The following is a 20,167-nucleotide window of genomic DNA, read 5'->3' on the forward strand; positions in this document are numbered from 1 at the left end:
GACGAATTGGTTTTTCTACAGTTCGAAATTTAGTTTGTTTGTTATTTGGTTTTTTTAGGAGCATTAGCAACTAAAGCCATATTGCTCCGGGGATATGCGGTGGTCATTCCCTAACCTTTTCGCATCCTCCGTATTTGGTGACCATGGGCTCGAACCCCGGTCTAATCAAGAAGCGTGTGCTACTCACTACTGCTTCTGCTCACCTGGCTACGGAGGTGCCCCGGAATTTAGTAGGTGCCACCAAACATGTTTTCACATCAAAAACTTTGGAAAAGTTTTCGCTCTCCGCCTTACTTTCCTTCCAAACATCTGTTCACTCTACACAAATCTCAAATCCGACCTACCATGGAATATTGTTACCACAACTGGGGGAGGGGGGGAAGGTGCCCACAGAACCTTTTGGTTTCTAAATTTCATTCAAAGGAGGGCAGTTAGGTTAATTAATGACCCATATCTTACAAAGTCGCTCTCCACCCTAGGTCTGATAGGCTTTCTGTTTCTGTTGTATGCCTTTTCTTTAGATACTACTTCCTTCTTTAGAATCAATTTTTATAATTTCCGCTCTCTCTTCCAAATCAGTCCGAACACATGCCGAAACCAGTCAGCACCTTTTTACTGTACAACTTTAACCACACAGAATCAACATTTCTTCTTCTTGATTTATTCTTTCATCTTCCATTTTCCAGAACATCCTCCCTTCATACGTATTTCCTGAAAATGAAAATTACAATCTACAGAGAGTGTAATATTAACAAGTATCTTCTGTCACAGGCTACCTCCCGCTACCACAACTACCATGATGGCACAAGCATTCGACATCCCGAGGTTGAAATTCCTGATCGTTGAAAAGAGGCTGGTCTTCACAGCCAAACTCATCTCAGGCCAAATATCATCTCCAAATATTTGGAATGCTTGCTCTTGGAGGATTCCACAGCCAAGCCTAAGGTCGGTACCAGCACTTGTGGCTCACCACAACAGGCTTGTACTCACCGAAAGATTTCTGCCCAAGCAGATGCTCGCTATCCTCAACCGTGTGGACGCGGACATCGACACCATAATAAGTAAAAAGAAGGACAGACACAACTTTATCAAAGCACTTGAAACCTGAATCACTGCCAAGTTGTATTTGTTTTTCTTTATTTGTGTTCAGCTCCTTGTTTTTATGATGTATTTGTATTTCTTTTTGCATTTGTAATCTGTACATTTTGTAGCCTTTTGTATGTGTTCGCTATATTTTGTAGCCATTTGAATTTGTACTTATGTTATCTATATGTGAACCCCTGGCGCTCGTCGCCGTGATGGGATATTGTGCTGTAATTCTACTTCACAATAAAGATTTATTTATTTATTCTCAACCTCCAACTCATGCACGGTACTAAGTACTTTAAGTTCAAACCTCTCTGGTTTTCATTAAAGAAAAGGTTATTTATTATTATGACTTTTACTCTTTGTGGGATTTTTTTCCCACCGTGTGACGGGTACTTGCCCAGTGCATGGGGTATCCAGTTACTATTATTATTACTCTTGGTCGAGGAACTCTGACTATCCTACAAGTGTTCAGGATCATTGCTTTCTGGAATTCCATTGAGACGGTGATCGGGATGGTAATTACTTGTTCCATATGCCGCATTTCTTTAACTTCCTGTCTTTGGTCTTAATAATAATAATAATAATTATTATTATTATTAATTCTAGAAGAAGGATCCAATGTTCCAAAACATTTCGTATAAGGGTATAAATAAAATTGATTCCCAACAGATGATGACAAAGTGTTGCAGCTTAGTTATTTTACCATCATCTCCAGCCAGGATTGCTTGTTGTTTTTTCTCTCAGAAATTTGGAGTTTTCATCCCGCAAACAGGAAAAAAAAAGAAAAAGTAATAAAAAGAAATAAATATCTATTTTTATTTATTTATCTAAATACTACATTTAAGAATATATTCGTACAATAAATTTATACATTTGATTTGTCAATGTTTATTCTTGCTGACAGAAGTAATGTTTAATTGGTATTTCAGTGGTGTTATCATGGATGATCTTTATAGTCTTAAGAATAAAATAATACATATATCGCCAGCGTATGGTATTTAAAGTAATGAATATAAGAAGGAATCAGTTTATGGCATTCGAATATCGGATTAATTATCAATTCGAAGTGAGTCTTTCCAAGGTCAAACCAATAAAGGGATACCAGCAATTCCTTGATAAATATTATATTTAGATCAATGAGCTTATCGAACTATAGTGGAGAGAAACTAAATAGGTAGTTGAAGGTGATTCGTTAACTGAATCACCTTCAACTACAAACATTCTGAATACCTTTCACACCAATGGACTTGGCGTATCATGACCTTAGTTGATCATGCGCTATAAATGACCAAAGTTACTCAATCACTCATAATTCGTGGTAATGAATTATGTACGCGAAAGATTGCCCGGATATGGAAATTTTCCTTACTATAGGTCATCTTCGATGATCAAATTAAAACTTTCAACAATGGATGGATTATTTTAAAACAGGTTACTGAGGTTTCAATTTTAACGAAACAATTATTTGTAATGATAAAACAACTTTTTCCACGTTAAACCGGAATAATCTTTATGGATCTTGATTAAAATTATCATGAACATTTGGAATCTCTTTTTTGGGGATGGGCGGATTATTTCTATTCCAACTATTTTCATGGTACGTAGAAATCTGTATTAGAAACCTCTAATAGCATGAATATATGCATATCTCAAAAATTACTTCCGTTATTTCCATTCATACGGCAAAGTTAAGCTCCTGATTTAAATTAACATGCCCAGCGTGTCTTCCAATACAATTCCCTTTCCGTTGTAATTTGCTGTAGGGCTCCCATTGTTTGCAGGCCCGTTCTCCATCCTACACACCAACCCAGATACAGAAACTCCCAACATGAAACATTCATGACCAGCGCTCAGTGAAATTTCTGAAATTCAAATCGATTACATATGTAGGAAAGAAGAGCGATTTAACAGTTCTACCGTATTGGCTTGGGATGCACTGCGGCACTTAATAACATCCTCCAAGAAACGCGAAGAAGGGTGTAAGAGCAATCTTGAAAAGCAAGTGAGATTGCTTCCGTAGTTTATTTTTATTTGAACACATTTCCATCCTTGTGTTAGATACGAAATCAATCACCAACTCCGAAATTTCCAAGTCTAAATAAGTTTCGACAAGAACCAAAAAGACTACATCGTTTTGCTAAACAGAATCGGGGAATTGACAAATCGTTCAAATAATACTCTCGTTACTGGAGTCCTCGCCAAATAAAATGTAATTGTAAACACCGAAACCTCAATATATTAAATCTCATCCAACGATCTTACGGATCAATTTATTCTTTAAATAAAACTTTTTTGAAGGTCATTTGCTATTTTTTATCCCTTTAGTTAGGTAAAGATTTGCATTAAGTTACTCGAAGAAAGATTTCTGTTCAGCTTCTCTCTTTATTCGCTGCTGGATGAATGATCTTCGATATACGTTTGGTAAGTGAAACCATTTCGCTTTCTAAGAGATCATTTTAATGCATATATTTCCGATCGAAATATTTTAAATAATATGAGCTTAATTATTTTAACTTCCCAATAATTTTATGTAGAGAAAAACATTGAAAAGTTATTTTCCAAATAATCAAAATATCCGACGTATTTTATCTCCAAATCTGGTGACAACAATTATATTCATTACCACGCGATAAGCATTATTTTTATCAATAAATATCCAAGAATCTGGTAAAATGGTGTTGCTGTACTTTAATTTCAACAAATAAATTCGTTTATGAACCAATTTACTAAAATATTCATTACAATGGATTAAAATAATGAAACATTCGTGAATTTTAATTATGGCGTTGATCCACATAAGAGCCATGAAATCCCTCCACAATAATTTATTGAGCAATTTTAACTAATTATATATTAATTTATGAAGTCTAAATTCTTAAGAATTCCACATCAGTAACTTCTTTTCTAAAAAAAAATCTAGTGTTGATTACAGCTGCTTATATCGTACGTGTCTTCTTGTCCCGAATCGATTGGATTCTTGCGGACATAAGAAATGTTCATCTTATAATGCTGACCAACATTACTTATTAAAATTGGGGTTCTGATAGACCTTGCGGTATCAGTGCATATATAAGAACTGTCCTCCCCACACCGGGTGGAAAGGGCCTCACTGGAATCCCGTCATAAGGTGAGGAATTTTTATGGGCGTTTTAACAAGGAGGCTGAGTTAGTAGATTTCAGGCGAGGGTTGTATGTTTTTTCTCCCGGAATCTCCACATTTTATAAATTTCTCCATTGTGTATTATACATACAGCAGCAGAGTGCAGTATGCACGTCGAATTTAGCGAATTTAGTGAAAAATGCCTCACGAACTACACTGCTGCAGGTTTGGAACAGCCCAGTATATTGCACTAAGCAAAGTAAGTTTGTTATTAAGTTCATGGATAGAGGCATTTCACTAAGTTGCCTTGGTACTACATTACTCACTTAAAAAGAAAGCTCTGTCAATAGACAGGTATATTGCTACTCATTTCAGTTAAAATTTGTCATTACCCAGAATTTGACCCATTTCGGAGTTCCATCTAAGTGTGAAAATAGGCGCCATGAGTGAACACCGGATAAACCATTGATGAGAAATATCCAGTGCTTTAAATTTCAAATCATTGTGAAATACTAAGGCAATTGGTGAAGTACCTCCACATTATGAGATCGATAAACTTAGTTTTCTCATTGCTGCATATAAACTGATGCCTGTACAACAATGTTTTATGGCTCACATAGAACGGGGTCTTTTGCCTTAAATTTATTGAACTTTTAAGACTCCTGCTGCATCATGCAATTTATAAAAGGAGGCTCTCATATAATGTGGATAATTTCCATCACTGGATCATAAAGTTCACCCATTGTTCTTCATAGGTGGGATCCGAAAAGAAAAGGGACTAAACTGTGGTCAGAGACCCTTCAATCAGGAGGGAAACTGGAGTTCTAAGAAGACTGGAATTTGGTCTTTTTAAATTTTCTGGTCTTGTTTTTTCTCTCTTTCCTGTCTTCAAATTGTTTGCTTTCTTATACCCTCTAGGAGAATCTTTTTTTTTTTATATTTCAAGTTTCTTCATCTCTAAATTAAAGCTACAGTCGAGGCATGGCATATATTTTAATTAAATATACTTCTTCACTGGAAGAGTAACTTTTATTTAAATTGCTTGGCTAAATACCTAGGCAATTCGTGGTCAAGGACCAGCACCATAAGAAATCAAGGCACACAGTTTTCTCGATGCTAAAAACAAACTCAGACTGAGCTGAAGCTGTACGATAATTTTCATATTAATGAAGAGTTTTAAATCAATAAAAATACACGTATGATTTTAGATCTAATTATGTTATATACATATGGACTCTGATTATGACCACAAAGGTAACAGCTGTTAAATATATACTTCGGGTCTAACACACCAAGCGTGATTTCCTTTACATCGTGATTTACAGTCAGGAAACAGAATGCAGATAGTCTCAGCTTATTTGTAAGGAACAACCTCAATGAGAATGTTTGGTTTGCTAATGAACCAAATTGAAGTAGAATACACAAGGATTGTAATGATTTATTAGCATCTTCACGGCACTTCGTGTTCAAAGACCATCCACAAGTAGCTGTTCTGATCTATGTTCGTTTAAAGTTGTATTCAATTAAATAGCGTTTGCCAACTTTCCAAGGGACCAAAGTTTCCGCTTAGTAAAGGCAAAGCAAATCAAAGGAGCAGACTAATTTTCTTAAGTGAAACATTAGCGATTTATAGACCACAGGACTACAAGCAGTTCCAGGGCGCAACCGCTGGAACGTGCAGAGCAGCATGCATCGCAACTTCTCGTAAACTCACTTGGTAGTGTGTTCCGACTATTAAATTTGTATCTCTGTAACGAGTTTAGGTGAGAAGTAATTGAGGCTTCCTCTACAAAGGGATGTTGCATGTATAGCTACCTTCAGCATCGTGTAGAGCTTTATTTTTTTCATTGCTGTAAAAGGAGAATGAAAGTTTGTTTTTAATGAAATCCCTGAGGTTTATGAATTAAATATTTAGCCTAACACTATTGGAGTTTCCGAACGCACACTAAAAATCACAGACAATTGTGTTATTATTCTACTTGCGCTCTAAATAAAGATATCCAGTTTTGATGGTCTGTTCCAGTGCAGTCCTTTCGGGAATTCAAAGTTGCGATCAGATAGGATAAGAAACGATCACTTTCAACAATCAGTAATACGCTTTAAAATACAGAGAGTCGGCCATCTTGGTTGATTCATTTGTCCTATGGTTTTTGTAATGAAAATAACATTAGAAATTTACTGAATCTAATAATTAGATAAAGATTAGAAGAAGCTGAATTGCACACTGTAATTTCTAGAGATTTGGGTGAAGGTATAACAGAGTATGCAAGAGCGAAGACAGATTAAAGCGAACAAAACATCAATCTGAATGGACCATCATCGATTACCCAGAGAATAGAAAATGTCAGATGTCGATAAGGGAATTCAAGTCTTTCAGAGCTGTTCATCCATCGTCCGCAAAAGCAGTGTAGAGAAAATAGCGGAAGTGGCATGGGGATATATAGCGAGCAGTGCATAAAAAAAAACGTAAAGAAACGTTCGTTTAGACAGCGGTTTGACTAATGTTGGAAAAAAGACCAGTGTCTATCCATCCTCTACTCCCTTCTCGTGCAGAAAACTCTGTATAGGAAGAACTGCAGAAGATTTGAGATCACAATATTACCTTACTTGTTTTGCGTAGAATGTCTTTATCTGTCTACTGAGTTATTAAAATACCCTGTCTTTTAATGACATTTTAACATTTTAATATCACATTTTAAAATGTGACATTAAAACATTTTAAAATATTCCACCTCTTCATAATAATTAGTTTCCTGTGATTTATTCTAAATCTTCTGTGATTTGCAGAAGCTATCCTAACATCTGCGTTATCAGTAACCTAAAACTAATACCGTATATAGTTTTAAAATAGAACTAGTACGGTATTAGTTTTAGGTTATTCATAATTCAGACGTTAAGACAGCTCCGCAAATTCACAGATGACCTTGAAGTAAATCTAATTATTTTAACTTTAAACCAAGGTTCTGAACCTTTTGGTTCTATTTTTAATTCACTTCTTTATTTAAATATATGAGTAAAGTTTTAGCTTGTTAGAGTGCCTACAAGGCAACTACGTACACACAGAATCAGGATTTCTTGTGCGCTAAACCTTTTTGTCTATTTTCCAGAATTGTGCCCGCATGTAGCACAGTTGGTAGAATTACCGTCCTTCCTTCCAACACCGGGTGGAAAAGACCTGGGTTCGAGTCACGTCGATAAAACAGGAATTTTTATGGACCTTTTACACAACGTGGCTGAGTTACTCGGTCTCAGGCGAGTGTAGCATGGTTTTCCCTCCCGAAAGCCCGGATTTTTCATCCAGCAAAGAGAAAATCGACCACAGAACACAAGCAATTTACAGACAGTATACACCGAGCAATATGGCATTAGTCACATTGCTCCGTGTATACTGATGCTCCCAAAACGCTACAACAACAACAAATGGCGAATTAATAGGACATAATCCTCGGGGGGGGGGGAACCCAAACTCCAAATGAAAACGGCTAACCCAACTCTGCAAACTCTTTCGGAAATGAAATTCTTCGTGATTTCAGAAGAGGCATTTGTGTAAGTCCGAATAATTAAAGGTGTTAAATAGTTCTTGTAAGCGTTTTTTTTTAAATTAGCCATACTCGGAAGATAGCATATTAATTGAGAAAATTACTTTTTTGATTTTAAGATATCTGTTGCTCTTTTGAACCGACCTCTTTAGGAGGTGAACAAGAAACACCTTAATTACTCTAACTACTTTCATCGCAGGGTATTATCTGCATACTGGATCCTTAGTTTAACGAACTTTTTCAAATATATTGGCGAACAGCAGTAATACGACAAACGTGGTTAACCCATAAATCTGTATCGTTAAGTAAACAGTTCACATCATTGATTTCCCAACAAGGCGCAACATGATCGCTAGATACTATATTCGTGCCTTGGCAACGGGCATTAGCAGTGCAGGCAAACAGGCGAATGAGAAGGCACAATGAAACCTCGCGAAGGATGTAGCCCAGCCGCGTGCACGAAAGACAGGTAATGCAAAGCTTGTAATCAGCAGAGTAATCAGTCTACGTCAGCTGGGGTTACGACTTTTCTAATTACTTAGTCTCTGTTAATTAAGCCTGTAGCCGATCTGACAGCGTTCGGGTCACGTGAATAAATGAGGTAAATCATCGAGTGACACGAAACCATGATAAAATGCTACTCGACACGGCACCGCGGTGACGCTGCTGAAATCCGTTGCACGAGAAATTTTCAACAGGTGAGAGCCTCTTGCCGATTAACAGTCCTTCGCCATCAATTGCGCAAACGAGTCTCTACATCACTGCATCATTTCCCGCTTGATTATGTGCATTTATTAAGGTGATGGCTTTCTTGAGATTGGAGGAACCCGTATGTTTCCCTCGGCGATTATAACGCAACCACTCTCAAGGTAAAGGCCAGTTTAATTAATCAGAGTTTTCCGCTGACTATTGGACATTTGAAGGCTACACAACAGGGTTTACGTTATTAGAACGTGGGAACATTAGGTGAAACTGCATTCAGCTTCTCAGGATTGAAAATAAGAAGTACGGTGCAAAGGAAGAAGCATATTGCCTTCTCTTAATGTGTGATCCTACCAAAAGAATAATTTCCAATATACCCATTGAATCCGTGGATTCATTATAAATGGAAAACATCGCATAAAGGACAAAGATGCCGTTGTGATACTATACTTACTTAAAGAAATCCAACTTACTTAAAAAAATAAGTCCACTGTATTAAAATCCTTTTACTGAATCATTCAAATGCCAATCCGATGTGTACGTACTAATATACCCATTAAATACACCAACACACTAACTCAGTACACTATAATAAATATACCAAAACACTAATCCCCCAACACTGGTTAAATCCACCAAAATACTAATCTGTAGACCGGTTAAATCCGCAGAACGTTTTCGCAACAGAATTACACAGGATTCCAGAACGTTTTAATTAGGGTCGATCCACTTTGATTAAATCTATTTTATCACAGAATGAAATATTACACTATAATAAAATTGGCTTGCTAACCAATTATATTTTAAGAATGTAGCATTTTAGTATTTTTCACGGCTGGGCATGCTCCCACCGACTTTAAAGGGTCCTAAATCCCAGAAAAGGTTGGGCTTCAAACTACAGAAGGAGAGACTCTTGATGTCCTTTCCTCCAACATCAACTCTCGTATCAGTTTCGCCTCAACTGTGGGAGCTGCCCTGGTATTTTGTTTAGATGACATTATGCATCACGAATGAGTTTACCTTGAAAGCACATTTTGTTTAAACAATTATTCACACAATCAGAAAACTACAGTTCATTCTTCTTCAGGTTCTGTTGAACCTGAAGAAGAACGTTGGAGACCAATATTTTCCAGCCACCTCTGTCTCTTGCTTTGTGAAATAGTGCTTGTGTCGTAAGACCCCTTGTCCATTCTTTGATATTATCAAGCCACTTTTTTCTTGGTCTACCTTTTGTTCTTTTGCATCTAATCTTCCTTTGCAGGATTAGTCTCTACAACCCAAATACAGTTCATTACAGCTATGTTAATTATAAGAATAAGTTTCATGTTCCTTTCTTTTCTTCACACAAATTGACCATGAACATTTGGAAATTAGCATCACTAAAACGTTATCGTTACAAGAATTTTTTTTAATTAAAATAATTTAAACTTTTATTAGTTAAAAACACCTGTAATTATACCTAAAGCAATAAATTTCTATTTACTTCCTTCTATTTATAAACTATTGTAAAAAGTTACCTTCTACACCCCAGTAAGTAATTTCACAAAATTTTATTGAATTCATCGTTTTACAAAAAAACTAGTGTTCTTGATTGATACAACGTTCCGTAATCCTATGCGTATAACTATGCGTATTAGTCCATTACCAGGCTATTTAACCGTAATGATAGCATGTATATACAACCCAAACACATTGGCATTACGCTTGGGAAATTCCATTTACTGTGGAGGACTGTAAATACTCGAAGCTTGCGTAAACTTATGTTCCAACCTCTCTCCCTTGCTAATGAAGGTTCCATCCATATGCAGTTAACTATGTTCATAAGAGACACTGTTGCGCACTGGAACATTCAGGCATTTAGATAAAGAACAAAATAGGCCCAGAGTGAAAGAGAACCGCTTGAATAGTTTCCACCATCAAGGGATAAAAATAATTGTTATTTCAGAGTAGATGTTCATGACTATGTTAATGGAACTATATTTCTTTACAAATATGTAATGTCCACGATAAAAGGTTAATGATAGTGTAGCTGGTAGTAATTTTTCAAAATAAAAACCGATCTTTTTGAATTGTATTTCGGTTGAGCAGCAGAATTTCGTTCGAATACTACACTGGTGTGCAAAATTTAAGAACCAGTCAGGTTTTCACCTGTAGCTTCTCATAGGAGTGGCCTGGATATGGGAAAAGCATACCAAAGGAACCTCGTCAGGTACAGAAATGATGAAGGAAACAACACCGACACAACAACGGAAACAAAACGGTACACAGGGACTTTATTCAAATATGGCAACATAGCACTAGCTGCCATGATACAGATGCATCACTGCCAAAGATGGAACGAAGGGAAGAGGTGGCCCTCGATAGGAGATATGGCCACCCCTAATGTCGATGCAGGCTTTGCACCGCCTGTCCATGCTTAGAACAATGTTGTTGACGTTGATAAGTTCTTGCGGTAACATCGTCCATTCCTCTGTCAGCGCCATCTTCAGCTGCTGAACATTTTCTGGTGGTTGTGGACGTCCCGCTAGGCGTCTCCCCAGAGCGTCCCATATGTGTTCAATGGGATTTAGATCGATGGAACAGGGAAGGCCAATCCATACGAACAATGTTCTCACTTTCCAAAAGCATATCAACAGCTGCAGTGCGATGGGGTGTGGCGTTATCATCCATAAACACGAACTTGGGGCCAATGGCAAATGGAGAAGGATTAACTCAGTACAGTAGCGTGCACCGGTTACAGTACCGCTTTCTAGTATCGGGAGTTGTGTACGTCCATCCCAGATAACGCCTCCCCCAGACGAGAACACCTCGACCGCCATATCGATCCCTTTCAGTGATGTTTTCGGGGTGGTACCGAGTGCCAACCTCTCGCCAGATTAGCTGACGTCCAGAATCGCTGATGAGACTGAACATACTCTCATCAGTAAACAGTACCCTAAGTAAAGATTTTGTGGATGTAACCTTTAGAAATAGTGTTGGTCCTTAGCTTTTGCACACCAGTGTACTATCTGAAGTCCGCGCAGTAGCAATCACCGTCGGGCGGAAAAGTTTCGGGTTGGAATTCTGTCATTGATGCGAGGATCTTTTATGGTTATTCACTCCACAGCTGAGTCGGGCTCAGGAGGAGATTATAAGGATTTTTCCTACGAGAACTCAGGTTTTTTCTTCAGAAAAACAGGTAATCGACCAGTGAACACATGCAATTTATGAACATAGTACACAGGGGATGATGAGTTAGTTCTCGGGTAGCCCTAATACGAGTTTTTTATTACCACCTGAAGGAGTTGCATATATATGTTCTTTAGCATAAGTGTATATTATGGTGACAATGACCAGAAAAAATAAAAGTACACAACTGTTGTAAACTGTTCAGAAATAATCGCTGAAATGTAGAGGATAAACATCGACTGGTTGGCAGTTGGAGCAGCGAAACAACTGATACAGTTCAAAGGAATGATGAGCACATTCAGAAAAACCAACGTATTGTATTGGATGTAATTTATAAGTCATTGAAAGTCAATCAGCAATTTATTCAAAAAAGTGTAGTTCCTAAAAATCGTGTACACGCAGGATAATGGTCGCTCATATTTGGAGTGCATCGGTGGAATGCATCAAGGAAATTGAGAAGCGTTTCAAATTTCAATTTGAGATTCTTTCATTCCACAACACGATCTTTATCTTGCACTTTGTGATTTTCTTTCAACGATGCAGTTTGGAGGCTCAAGTTAAAAGGAGGGATGCATGATTGCCCACACTCTCCCTTTAAACATTTCATAGTCTCATACAACGGAAAAACAAAAGTCTCTCGAAAAATCTGTAGGGATAGAAGATGATTTCGATGAAAAGTAGTGTATTCCCATGTTCCCGGTTAGGAGTCTGAACCCTACATCCTGCTGAAATTTGTCCTGTTTATTGAGTTATCCTTTTATAAACTAAATTACTGCTGCTTTGGGTACTTATTAATAGTGCTTCATGAAAACTCGTTGTGCTGTTGTTGAAAAAACTTCTACTGAAGAGTACTATCGAATTTGTAGGTGGCCATTATGGTGATCTAAATCTTGTCCTCCAATGCAGAGCTTTTTAAACTGTAGAATGCAAATGTCGTATGTGTATATATTGTTCCTGCAGACACCACAGTTATAATCACCATCCCTCCACATCGTGTGTAAAGGGCTTGAGTTCGAGTCCTCAACGATAAGAGGAACTTTTAAGGACTTTCTTCGGCCGAGTTAGTCGTTTTCCAGCGAAGGTAGAATGATTTTTCACCTAGAAATTCGAATTTTGAATCCTGAAAAACAGAAACTGGCCAGAGACCGAGTGCAATTTACAGATAAAATACACCTGGGTGTGGGAGCTCCCGCTTGGGTAACCAGAAAATCGAAATTGTTTATTTGTTTATGTATAAGTTATGATAAGAGATTTTATATATTGGTTAATTTACTGATGTTAAGGGATTGTTTTGTCCTCACCTGGTAGCAAACGTTAGTTGTAGCAGAGTTACAGGCATATCAGTGACTTAGACCACTGCAGAATACATAATATATATACTGTATTATGTCTGCAGATTGCACGTGTTCTGTGGTCGATTTGCTGTTTTCTAGACGAAAAACCCAAGTGTCTGGGAGAAAAAACTACGTTGTGAAAAAGACCATAAAAAACTTCCTCGAATCATTGATGGGATTCGAACTCAGTTCTTCTGCACTCGGTGTGGGGCGGGCAATGATTATACCAACTGGGCTACCTATGAGGGCACTGGCAGAAAAAGGGAATTATTTAAAAGTAGAAGAACAGAACTTTACAGAAGTATTTAATGATTGTTTGTATATAATTAATTACTGTTTCATAATCAGTTGAATATAATGTCATTAACAGTTCGATACACTGCTTGAAAATATTGCTACTATACAATGTTGTCACTGTATATAACTGAGGAAGTTAACAACTTAATAGGTTGTGAACTTCCTCAGTTATAACATGGGAATCATGTAACTAGGATTTACCTTTTGGTTTAATAACAAAGCAAGCCAAATCAAATAAATTTGTAAATTTTTAAGGTAAGGAATTATTTAGGCAATTGTAGAAGTATGCAGGTGTTCAAACTAAAAGTGGGCATCCGCATTTCTACTACGAACCACGTGATTATTGCGCTATTGCACGGAGCTACAGATATATAAGAGGGAACAGATACCTACAGGCAGTATATTATGAACCACACATAACATGGACATGTGTTGTATTTTATGTAGAGCGAGCCCTAATCGTTAGTTCAACTCCGCTTTGTTACTCTGTAATGATATATAAACTCCCTAAAAATGTCAGAATGAGAGTTATGCAATGTGTGTGTGTCCGTTTTTTAGTTGTTTCTGGCCACTTTGCTATTGCGTAGAAGCGATGACCAGGAAGGTTGCTTCCCAGTACCCGTCCGCTCCACGAGGAGGCTGATCACAACTATATGCACTTACTGTCCGTGGTGGACTGTCCTGCACCTAGAGCCAGTAGTGCAGCTCCTATGGGTGCTTGATCATTCATGGAAGCGTCCCAATGGGAACGACAAGGCGTAATCCGTTTTTCTGGAGAGTGAATGTAAGTGACACAGCTGAGCATATTCCTCTTTACTACCAAGAGATGGAAAGTTCTAAATAAGAGTGTAGGAAACTAAGGCCATGAGACATCAGTACATCGACTATTTTATTTCAGTCTACGATAGAACAAAATACGGAAAAATGGCTACCGCACTAGCCCCAAAGGCAACAAGTCTACTCGATATCGCTTCTCTAAACGGAAAATCAAATCTCAAACTGTTTTCTAAGGCAAGTAAGGAAGCAGACTCCTATGGACTGAACTTAATCCACGTTTTGAATTTAAGCAACAGCAGTAACCATCGCTGCATGGTTGCCGCAGGAAGAATCAGCACTTTAAGCAAATAGTAGCAACTCCTTAGTGGTACTACACTCAGGGTAGCCGAGAATGATAAAGGACTGTGCAGTCAGACATGAAGTTTTCTGAGCAATGCAGAAAGTCTGTAAATGTAGCTCATGGTGTCTTGTCAATGATATAGAGGAATTCTGCTAGCAGGGATAAGGGGATAATTGTCCCTTTGTATAAGGCAATGGTCAGGCCAAACCTTGAGTACTGTATACTTATCTGGAGGCCTTATTTTAGGAAAGATGAAGAGCTGCTGGAACGAGTACAGAGAAGGACAACCAGATTGGAACAAAGGGTTAGTGTTACCAAGAAAGGCTTAATTCTGCAATTTGCAGCTTCTGGATACTAGGCACCTGCAAGGTGATCTAATTGAGGTGTATAAGGCCTTGAGTGGATTGAGCAAGCTCAATGATAATGGGATTAAATAAAAAATAAATAACTTTTCTGTTTATACTCTGGGACGACCACACGGTCAGAGGAGTTCACAAGTAGAGAGAATACAAGAAACAGCACCATATTCAGCAGTCAGGAATGAACCCGGGTCACTCAAGGCACGTGTACGTATGCACACGCGCGCCTGACCACTCGGCTACGGCGGCCTGAGTAAGATACTTCCTCTTACTCAGATTACTCACTTGAAGGGGCATAAATTCAAATGGAGGAAAGAAAATTTGCCTTTAATTAGTGGTGGTTGATAGTTGGAACAAACTTCCATCTGTTGCAGTGGAGGTCAGCAACTTAAATAAGTTCAAGGCAGAACTAGACAAACATTTCGAGTGAATGGATGGCAGAAATGGGAAGGGGTTTATTTTATTTTTTTATTTTTTTTTTGGCTGATGCTGCATAAGCTTGCTTTCTTGCATCATATGTCACTACTAATGCTAATGTGCTTTTTAAAAGCGCTGGAAATTTCATTGAGCTACACTAATGCATGTTTTCACATTTTTTTCATTTCATTTGATAAACTCATAGTTATACAGAATGCATCTCATACGGGGATTTCTTCTAGTTGTGTAATAAAGTGATAAGAATCACGGTGGAAAACGGTTTGAAATCATCCATTATTAAAGATTATTATTGTTTCAGGACTGCTACAGAGATTGCAGTATTCAATCTCCTTTTTCTACATAGTCGGCTTATTCATCGTTGGTGATTCCCCCATCCATAACTGTCTTCATATGTAATAATAAAAAAAAATAATACGATGCAATAGCGAATATCATTCTCATAAGAATGACATTCGTTCTCTTGATGCGCAAATGAATGCTATACTTATATCCGGTCTCTACATAATTCATTATTATAGCATATATTTCTTTATGGAAATTGCCACTGTAATAATGTTGAAGCATGGCATTCTATTTGCATTCCATAAGTATGCATTGGAACGAAGAGACATCGAAATAAAGTATATCTGTCTGAGGGTGTGTGTGTGTGTACACAAAGTTAAGTAAATCCTGTCTTTATTTCCAACCGTTTATTGCAGCCTCCAGTCATTTTATCTAATTCATCATTGCTGTCACCTATACATAGCGGAACTGGAGCAGATGATAGAATTTGACAGACTGCTAAAATATTGCAGTTACTAACTTCTTGAGTTTCTTAAGAAAATGAGGTTTAAGTCAGTGCCCTAAATGATTTATATTTAAGAGCGTACTTAAAATAGTTTATTATTCTTTTTTTCCATATTTTTCCATGGTTTATGTGACTGGGAGGTTTGAATAATACATTAAGAAGAGACACATCAAAAAGGTGATTTTTTTAATTTTATTTCTTCTATCCTATTTATAAGAAGGACTTTCCAAATAAAGTGGTGTCGATTAAGGCTTCCAGTGTATGTTCGTATAATAAATAAAATTACCTTTTATGCTTTTTTGAGTTTATCAGTCATTTTTATCTTCCAACCTGGTTTTCTTCTTTCGTGGTTGAAAAATCTAGGTCAACGTCTTTTTATCCTTCCTTGTTGCTTCTTAAGAACCGTTAACGCATGAATGCTTACACTTCTGCAAAGTTTCTCCCTCTTTCCCTAACGCTGAAGAGGCTGCAAAGATTTCCACCTCGATGCCCACATTGACAGAACCATGAAAGATGGCCTTAAGCGTCCCTTCAGAAAGCCAGTTCTGGTATTTCACACACCATTAGCGTCTTCTGTGATATACTCAAAATGTCAAGGACAAATATCTTTTCATAGCGAACAGATAAACTGCTCTCCTGAAAACTAAGCACAGATGCACATTGCACAAATAATAGATGTTTATACACCAGGCTGTCAAAAGTCACATAGCTCCAATGAGGAATGAGACCTATTTTCTGAACAAATGGGTGTTCCTGGTCATGATGTTGGAAAGAACGAATGGAAAAGTTGGGAGAAGCATCAATTACACGTAGGGCAATGTAAAAATTATCAAAAGTGGATTCCATTCACGCCTCCCGAGCAGCTGTTGAAAACAAAATGTAACCGTATTGAAAACGAAATACTTGTAATTACAGTGCAATCAGCAGATCGAGAGAACTCTAGATTAAAAGACCGTGATCGTTTAGAGATTCCGTTAAATAATATAGTTCAATTTGCAAATGATACAGGAAAATCTGTATTATAGGTTAACACTCAAGCTATTTGCTATTAAAGAAATTGAGAATTTTGAAAGCATCAGTTGGTTGTTAAATTTATTGCAGAGTCTATTCACTAATGCATCTTGTAACCATACTTGTAAATGGACAGTGAAAATTCTTTATAATAAATTTTATCAGACATGGAATAAAGCAAACATTCATAGTGAATCGTGGTTGTTTAATAATTTCAATAGCATTACATTTCTCCATATATCACACAAGAGTCAGGGTATCACAGATAAAACCCAGATATAACAGTTTTCTTCAAATCTGAGCCGATACCAATGGCCATGAAGGGGTAAAATACCCTTTTATCCTTTTTTGAGTTTATCAGTCATTTTTATCTTCCAACCTGTTTTTCTCCTTTCGTGGCTGAAAAAAAAAAAAAAAAAAAAAAAAACTAGGTCAATGCCGTTTTATCCTTATATACCGTGACTCTAAATTGAAGATCTCAATATTACTATTTTTCTAGATGAATACACCACGTTTCCAGAAGAAAAGGGATTCGAACCCAGGCCTTTTCTACAGATGAGGAACCTCAGTGATTATAAGCATATGCTAATCGCAAGCAAAGGTCGAACATATACATATTAGTCTGATTCCTATTTAGATTAAATAAGAGGGGGATTCGGGGAAACCAAGGCCATGAGGCATCGGTAAATTATCTGTGATATGCGTGTTTTGTAGAATTAAAACCAACTTTCTGGAAGAACAAAAACACGGGCCTTGTGTAAGTGAACGCGGGAAAAGGCGCGAAATATGGGGTGAAAGGTGTGCCAACAGTTTCGCTGTTAAGGCAGCCATGCAGATTGAAATCTGTAATGTGCGTTAATGAGCGGTGTATTTTTAGTACCAGTGACAGAGAATTATACATCCAGATTTAAAACACCAGGACCAAGAACTGAGTTAGGAATATTTTACTGATTATAATTAGTGAAATCATAGTTTAAATCTTTTAAAATATTGAACGCAGTGCAAGCTAAATAAACCAAAATACTCACGATACGATTGTCTTTAAAAAAGACAAAAAAAAACCAGTATCAATTTGAAAAATGCATCGATAAATTGCTTTACATGAAAAAGAGATGTGTTGATATGCAGCCAAAGGAGAAGAATTCGTAACTCAGTACCAATTACTTTCCCACAGAGAAAATCCGACCAGGATTTAGAAAGCTAACAAGATGTAATACTCAAGACTTTATCTGAAACTACAAAGTGCTGTCGAAGCTATAGACACTTAAGTAGTGTTGTGTAAAACGATTTTATTTGTAATTCCCAAGAATGAATCCACGAATAATTGTTTGTAACTTATTTTTGTATTTTATTTTGCATTTTATAATGAGTTCCTTCAAGGAATCGTGTTGAGTAATCTGTAGCTTAGAACTTAATAATTCAAAATATAACACTTAAAAAAGAGTGGCATCTCATCTTATGAAATATTCTTCGACATTTTCCAAGCAGTCTCCTGCCAAGAGGGAATCGTATTTACAACATTCATGAACAAGGTCAAAATGCAAGGCTGAATACCTGGTCTGGTTACTGTCTAGACAAGTTACTAATTAATTTTCGCTCTTCTATGTTGACACAACCTATAGAACTCCTGGGAATGAGAATTTGATGCACCGAAAAAGGTTCCCATTAGCGATCAACTAAACTGGATCCACTGGATTTGTCACGTGTGCTGACTGGAAGCAAAGGACGAGTTAATATATTCATATATTTAACATTATAAAATAAATTCTTATATTTTAAGAATTATTTTCAAAAAAGAGCGCTGGTAAATTTTATAATTAATGAAGATTAAGCGGGAATTTTTGATTCTTTTAGCAAATGAAGATAATGATAAGGAAGAGCTTCCTGTAGTTTCAAAATGCCACTATTTTATGAGGCCAATTAAATTTCAGTATAGATTCGAAATATCATTCAGGAAATACAGAGTTTCAGTGCAATCATCTCCTATTTCTAAGCATTTATTCCATCCACTGAAAAGTTTTTCGATTATATCAGAGAAGAACATAACGTGTTTGACGAAGTGGATAATCTTTACCATTACAGTTAATCGACAATTTCAAAGTATTTTGTCCTATTTTTGCACATTTTAAATGATAAACAACTCTTCATGATGGTAAATTGATACTTCCAAAGAGCAATCTATTTTTCCAAGGTGTTAGCACCAATAATCGCGCAATTTATAAATACATATGTTACTTAAAGATTATACACTTTCCATTGACAACGTTATGAACACCCCGTGTTTTAGCAGTCGGCCATGTCTCCTTCTCCTTCGCTTGTTGCAGGTTCATGGCATGCGGTCCATAAGAAATATTTGACCGACACGGCAAGGGATGTGATACCAAACTATTATATTTAGGCCACACGAATAATTAAATTCATCTGCCGTGCTGTGTCTTATGTCTGTTAATTGCGTGTGTTGTATGGTCGATTTGTCTGTTTGCTGGACGAAAAACCTGTTTCTGGTGAAAAAAAAAAACCTTGCTAAATACCCCCGAGACCGACTAACTCAGCCATGGAATGAAAAAAGCCCATTAAAGTTCCTCGCGTCATCCACGGGATTCAAGGGATGTGATACGACAGACTTCGAAAATGGAATGAATGTCAGGTACCGGCTGAAGGGTTGCAGTATTACGGAAACTGCAAATCATGTGTGCTGTTCGCCGATTGCTCTAGTTAAGGTGGTCCACGAGTTGACGGAGAGTGAAGAGAGCAACAGTCGCCGAACCCCCAAGCTTCATCGATGGTCGTGGTGAACGTAGGCTGTCCAACCTTGTGTAGAAAACGGCATAAAGGCTGACCATAGACTTTAACCCATGCAGAAGCAGGATCGTTTTCAAGACCACGATCTTACTTCGACTGTCCCCTATTCCGCATGGGCCATCGGTGTAGATACCCGGTCAAGGTACCCATGTTTATGGCCACCCTTCGCCAATGATGTCTAAGGTTTGCATCTGAATAAAGTCATTGCACCACTGAAAGCTGCTGGAAAACGTTCTCTTTTCCGATTAATCTTTCTTTTTTTTTTTTTGCAGTTGTTGGCGCATCGGCTTCTGTGGCCATAATGCACCTCCCAAGGTTTTTGCAGTACTTGGATCCAAGCCCGAGGCGGGATTCGAACCCGCGACCTTTGGGTTGCTAGGCAGGCACTTTACCCACCCGGCTAGCCCAGTCGGCTCCGATGAAT

This window comes from Mastigoproctus giganteus, chromosome 3, assembly GCF_048544385.1.
Source record: "Mastigoproctus giganteus isolate SK-2022 chromosome 3, ASM4854438v1, whole genome shotgun sequence".
In the NCBI taxonomy this organism is placed as follows: Eukaryota; Metazoa; Arthropoda; class Arachnida; order Uropygi; family Thelyphonidae; genus Mastigoproctus; species Mastigoproctus giganteus.